Genomic DNA, 7,164 nt, shown 5'->3' with positions numbered 1-7,164 from the left:
CAAGCATGAAAAATGTACATGCATGTAGCTCACCGAATTGACATTCTGCGTATTCTGAAATGCAGGAGAAAGTTTGCAGTTACTAACAATGTGTGAAGCATGTAGTGTGCAAAAAAAGGGGTTTTTTAGGGTGAAATAGGGTGCAGTAAGATTTTGCAGGGTAAAATACATGAGATTTAGTCAATATTTAATTTTTAGATAATGTTTATTTGGTGTCAAGAATAAGAGTAGAGAAGGGGCAGAGCATTAATTTTTATTGTAAATGAAAATGTTGTAAAGAAAAGACAGCTGTTACATAAATATTGATGATGTATGCATGCGTCATGTGTATGGATGTGTATGTGTGTGTGTGTGTGTGTGTGTGTGTGTGTGGTGTGTGTGTACAATTGCAATATCAGAAATACAAATGCAAACAGTTATGTTTGTGTATATATGCATGTATGTTTATATATATATATATATGTATGTATATACATATATATCTATATATATATATATATGTATGTAAAGATATATATATATATATATATATTTATATATATATATATGGTATAATGTGTATATATATATGTATGTATATACATACATATATATACAAATATATATATATATGTACATATATATATATATGCATATATATATATATACATATACATATACACACACATATATATATATATTGGTAGGCAAGTAGGTAGAAACATAGACAACCAGGCTTGTAGATAAACTGATCAGTAAAGAGACGACAAATAGCTAAACAGATAGATAGATGAAGAAAGAGAAAGAAAGAGAGAGAGAGAGAGAGAGAGAGAGAGAGATAAAGACAGCAGACTGAGAGAGGAGAGAGAGAGAGAGATAGATATTGAGAATTTCTTAATCAAACGAACATGGTAAGACCACTTGGAATAAATCACACATTGTATAAAATCTGATTGTGCATGTTTCAATTAAACAGCGAATCCAACAAAAGGCCATTGGTTTTTTGTTTGAGAACATGTCAAAGAACAAGAGTAAAATATAAAGAAATAAATGAAGAAAAAGAGAAATATGGAGAAATGACAGACAAATGGAAAAAAAATATATTCTAAATAAATCATAGAGAGATACTTGTTAAAACAGTGACATAGAAACATTCTATATACATATGTAGGCACAGGAGTGGCTGTGTGGTAAGTAGCTTGCTGACCAACCACATAGTTCCGGGTTCAGTCCCACTGCGTGGCATCTTGGGCAAGAGTCTTCTGCTATAGCCCTGGGCCGACCAATGCCTTGTGAGTGGATTTGGTAGACGGAAACTGAAAGAAGCCTGTCGTATATATGTATATATATATATAAGTGTGTGTGTATATGTTTGTGTGTCTGTGTTTGTCCCCCTAGCATTGCTTGACAACCGATGCTGGTGCGTTTACGTCCCTGTCACTTAGCGGTTCGGCAAAAGACACCGATAGAATAAGTACTGGGCTTACAAAGAATAAGTCCCGGGGTCGATTTGGTCGACTAAAGGCGGTGCTCCAGCATGGCTGCAGTCAAATGACTGAAACAAGTAAAAGAGTATATATGCATATAAATACAGTGTACATTTAAACACATTAGAGGCATCCATCAAAGGACTCCATGCACGCTAGAGAGAACAGTTAAATTCCAACCTTCTATTAGGGATAGAATTTCGAAGGGAATGAAAAATAAAAACATTTACCATCTCCATTCCCTTCGAAATTTTATCTCTAATAGTGGTCTGGAATTTAACTGTCCTTTCTAGTGTGCAAGGAGTCCTATGATGGATGCTTCTTATGTGTTTAAATGTACACTGTATTTATATGAATAATATATAGTCTATTGACTAAATTTTTACACACTAGGCCACTGGTGATGGAAATTTCTAATATTTCTGATTACCCTTTGATATTATACATATGTGCATATATACATTAGGTATATATAAATATAAAGTTTAAATGGAGTGCTGTTAAAGGTAAAATGTCATTATCACCATCGTTGTCATCATCATCAACCTTTTGATCATCATCATCTGTATGTGAGTGTGTGTGTATTATATAGATATATTTACAGAATGATTTGACAGGAAAAATAGCATCAACCATTTCAACATATTTTATATAATATATATATTCACATATACAGACAGAAACACATATTTATACATGTTTGTATGTGCATATCTATGTATATGTGTATATGTATGTAAGCATGTATGAGTGTGTGTATGTATATATATATATATATATATATATATAATATATATATATGTATATAAATTAGAGAAGAACCATCGTGTAGCATTACTTATCTAAGAAAATTTTTCCCTGTAAGTTTGGAATCATATTCCCTAATATTATTATTATTATAAGTTTTATATATATATATATAAATATATCATAATCATCATCATCATCATCGTTTAACGTCCATTTTCCATGCTAGCATGGGTTGGATGGTTCGACCAGAGTCTGGGAAGCCAGGAGGCTGCGCCAGGCTCTAGTCTGATCTGGCAGTGTTTCTACAGCTGGATGCACTTCTTAACGCCAACCACTCTGTGAGTGTAGTGGGTGCTTTTTACGTGCCACCGGAACAGGGGTCAGAGGAGGCTAGCAAACAGCCATGATTGCTTGGTGCTTTTTACATGACACCAACACGGACACAAGTCAGGCGGCGCTGGCATCATCCACGTTCAGATGGTGCTTTTTACATTCCACCGGCACGGGTATCATAATTAAAATTTCCATTTGATTTTTATTTTGATGTTGACGTACTTGACTCAATAGGTCTCTTCAAGCACAGCGGGTCACCCTACAATCCAAGGTTAGCACAGCAGACTATCCTGCAAGCCATGAACTCCCTTCATTTGTCAGGTACTCTATATTATAGTGGGGTAGGCTGGTTTATGCAGTTTATTATAGTGGGGTAGGTTGGCCTGAGTCCTCTTTAAAGAGATCTCAGGTCAGCAGTGCTTGGGGTCTGAACATATGCCATAAGGCTAAACCCCTTATGAGCAAGAAACCAAGGTTGACCCCATGAACAGGTTTACTCCACTATAATATTAACTGTTCTACATCTTGGGGTGTGCTTCTTCTCTGGATTTATACATTTCTACAAACAATCCATGTGTGTGTGTGTGTGTGTGTGTGTGTGTGTGTGTGTGTAGAGTGTTTGAAGTGATGTACAGATATTGTATATTAAGAAATAGGAGGCAGTCAGAATTCTGGATAATTCTTTATTTTTAGTGCTTTCATTTGTGCAAGGGGATTTTTTTTAAAAATAAATTTTACAGAAAATTTCTTGGCTTTTATACAAATGGTGAGGAAGAGAGAGGTGGACGAGAAAACAGGGTGGTGAGGAGGAGGGAGAGGAAGGGAGGGAGGGGGGACAGGGTGGAGAGAAAAGAAACCAGAAAGGAAGTATTTAGATGTTTTAGGGATTGTTGATGACATTTCAAGATGTCGATTTGGTTTTTTTAAAGAGAGAGAGAGAGAGAGAAAAAAAAAGAGACACTAAGAAGCAGAGGAGGGAAAGAGAGAGAGAAAAGAGGAAAAAAAAGAAAGTGATGAAAGAGAAAGACCCAGAAAGGGGCTATTTTCAATTGTATTGTATATATGTGGTCAGTCTCTTGAAATTTAATTACAATTCAATTTAATTAATTACAATTACAATTATTTAGTTATTGGTTTTGAAAGCATGTCTCTCTTTTACTGACAAGCATGCATACATACATACACACATACATACATACATACATATGTACATACATAAATATATACATACATACATATGTACATACATATGTACATACATAAATATATACATACATCTGTTGTTGATGTTGAAATTTCAATGAATGGGCCTTGAATTTATGTTAGAAGCTGACTCTTACTCTATAGACAAGAAATCTTGAAATAAAACTAAACAGCGATATACATACACAAATATGTATACATACACATACATACCAATATGTCTCACTCACCACACACACACCACATACACACACATACATACCACATACACACACACATTGGCCATTTTCACATTCTCCTTCTATCAAAAACCATTTTCTCTATCTTTCTCCACTTTCAGTCACTTCAGCCATCTGACCAAAAATGTGCTTTTCTTGGACTATTCTTTCCTTTCTCTCTGGAAGTTTTCTTCTTCCTTCTGTCTGATGAAGAGCTATGCTCAAAACATCACACACACCCTCTATTTTCCCATCTTAAACTGAGCATAAGCCTAATACATTCAGTGTGTACAGCCTATTGACTTTTCTTGATTTTTTTTAATTTGCGTATACACACACACACACATATACACATACATATATACATACATGCTTTGGGTAAAAGAAAATACAGGTGGATGAGTTAATTATGATTTTATGCAACAACATATTCCCTTCTCAGATTCACACAATTTTTGCAGTGATCCTTCAAAATTTGGCTAAGCCTTGTAAAAGATCTTGGAAGGATACCAGGCCTTCCATGATATCCTTAAAATAAGGAACTTTTCAGCACCCATCATATATGTATGTATGTATGTTTGTTCCTTCTCAAGCCACACCTGGCTCATTAGGGCCAGTTTTCCGGTTTCCTTGGCGTATATGTTCCCCACCTGGATGGGACACCAGTCCATCGCAAGTGAGCTGCAAGATGCAGGAGGAGAGAGTGAGAGAAAGTTGTGGTGAAAGAATCAGCAGAAGTTTGCCATTACCTTCTGCCAGAGCCGAGTGGAGCTTAGGTGTTTCCCTCATAAACACACACATCACCTGGTATGAGATTTGAACCCATGATCCCTCGACCGCGAGTCTGCTGCTCTAACCAATAGACCATGTGCCTCCACATGTATGTATCATCATCATCGTTTAGCGTCCGCTCTCCATGCTAGCATGGGTTGGACGGTTCAACTGGGGTCTGGGAAGCCAGAAGGCTGCACCAGGCCCAGTCTGATCTGGCAATGTTTCTACGGCTGGATGCCCTTCCTAACGCCAACCACTCCATGAGTGTAGTAGGTGCTTTTTACGTGCCACCAGCACAGGTGCCAGACGAGAAATATATATATATATACTTGTATTGTGTGTGTGGTGTGTGTGTGTATGTGTATGTGTCATCGTTGTTGTTCTACATACTGCTGACATGAATCGAACAGATCATGATTGTTCATGTCATCTCATATTAGAAAACAGACTGATCCCAGAAACTGGATCTGGAAGTCCTCCTCTCTCTAACTACTTCTAAGAGTCTACCAAGTACAGATTATTATACCACCAATACCAATAACATTGAATAATCCTCATCAAGGCTGGGTGAGTAGCACTTCAGAACCCTGAACATGCTACAACTGAGATTAACCCAAGTGAACAGGTCCGGCTGTAGTCTGGAAAATACATCTGGGAGAAGACACTCATCCTTGTTAGTTAGAGTAATCTAGAACCTCTGGCGTTTCTTAACTGACCTGAAGTGGCTGACGCTGTCATTCCCACTCCGAGTGAGAAATTCCATTTTATTTCTTTTGCGGGTTAACTGTTTCCAGTGCTATGTGTAGGCACATGGCATAGCATTTAGAACGTGGGCCTGGAGATCATAAGTTTGCAGGTTCAGTTCTTAGACCAGGCAGTACTTTGTATTATTGTTTAAGGTACGCCATGTCCTTGGTTGAAATGTGAGTACCTATCAACCCCTCAAATGATAGCACAGCTCTCTGTCTGTCTGTCTGTCTCTATCTCTCTCTCTCTTTCTCTCTCTGTAAGTATGTCTGTTTGTCAGTTTGTCTGTCTCTGTCTGTCCGTCTCTGTCAGTCTATCTGTCTGTCTGCTTGTATGTCTGTCTGTTTGTCTGCCTGTCTCTCTGTCTCTCTGAGTATATCTGTCCCACTCTGTCTGTCTGTCTGTCTCTCTCTCTCTGCCTCTCTTTCTCTCTCTGTGGGTATGTCTGTCTGTCAGTTTGTCTGTCTCTCTGTCCGTCTCTGTCAGTCAGTCTGTCTGTCTGTCTGTCTGTCTCTGTTTGTCAGTTTGTCTGTCTCTCTCTCTATCTCACCACCGCCACCACCACCACCACCATACTACAATCACCACTACCATACCACCACCACCACCACCACCACCATACCACCTTACCACCACCACCACCAACAACAACTACAACATCATCACCACCAACATCATCATTATCATCATCATTACTATTTGCTATAACGAGATATATTAAAAGTTGAAATTTAATTTCTTATTCAAAAAAAAACAAAATAAAAGAGTAAAATTCCTTGTGTTTGATGTTTATTTTTATTTTTGTTATATTTCTTTGCTTTTCTTCTTTCTGCTGCAGTTTGTTGACATTGTTGTTGTTGTTATTGTTGTTGTTGGCGGTGGCAGTGGCGGTGGCGGTGGTAATGGCAATGGTGTCGGCGGGGATGATGGCGTTGTTGTTGTTGTCGTCATCGTTATTGTACTTGTATATTTATTTTACGCTTTGCTTCGTTTGTTTTTTTTTTGTGTTTTTGTGTTTTTTTTTGCTTTTTTTTTTGTTTTTGGTCTTTTCTTCATACACATCGAGAAAAAGCTACCGCATTAATTAGTCAAAGAGGTAAACAAACACATACCGCCAAGAATCGTATTGCCAAAACAGCCTAGCTTACAGAGCAAAAACAAAAAAAAAAACCAAATAAAACAAAAAAAAAATACTAATAATAATAATGATGGTGATGATGATGATGATGATGATGATGATGATGATGATGGTAATGATGAAATTAAAAAAAATTAAAGGGAGAGTAACGACAAACGAAATAAAATAGCAAATCAATTGATCAGTATTGATGGAGCTTGCTAGAAATAGCTGCGTCGGCTAAGTATGTTTATGATGGATCTATTATCATTGAGAAGATTGACATAGCAACAACATCTCCAAATAAAATCACTGATTTGTTTTTCCACACTAGTTTTACTGCCCCAGTTTAAACATTCGTCGGAAGTTACAGTATTTATCTCGGTAGATTTCTTCTGTCTCTCCATCTGCTCTCATCTGTTCATCAACAAAAAAAAAGAAAAGAAAAATAAAAAAGCTGGAGTGGCTGCGTGGTAAGTAGCTTGCTTACCAACCACATGGTTCCGGGTTCAGTCCCACTGCGTGGCACCTTGGGCAAGTGTCTTCTGCTATAGCC

General features: G+C 37.3%; 1 protein-coding gene across 1 annotated transcript in view; it reads right to left on the bottom strand.

Moving 5' to 3' along the window:
• The window catches only part of LOC115220519 (sodium/potassium/calcium exchanger Nckx30C), a 77,548-nt gene extending 77,493 nt beyond the window's left edge, over positions 1-55 (bottom strand). Inside the window, exon 1 of the mRNA XM_029790658.2 lies at positions 34-55. The gene's annotated coding sequence lies outside the window, so the exon portion shown is untranslated. The remainder of the gene's footprint in view (positions 1-33) is intronic.
• Positions 56-7,164: the final 7,109 nt, after the last annotated feature.

This window comes from Octopus sinensis, linkage group LG16, assembly GCF_006345805.1.
Source record: "Octopus sinensis linkage group LG16, ASM634580v1, whole genome shotgun sequence".
Lineage (NCBI taxonomy): Eukaryota > Metazoa > Mollusca > Cephalopoda > Octopoda > Octopodidae > Octopus > Octopus sinensis.
This window is presented reverse-complemented; position numbering and strand designations above follow the sequence as displayed.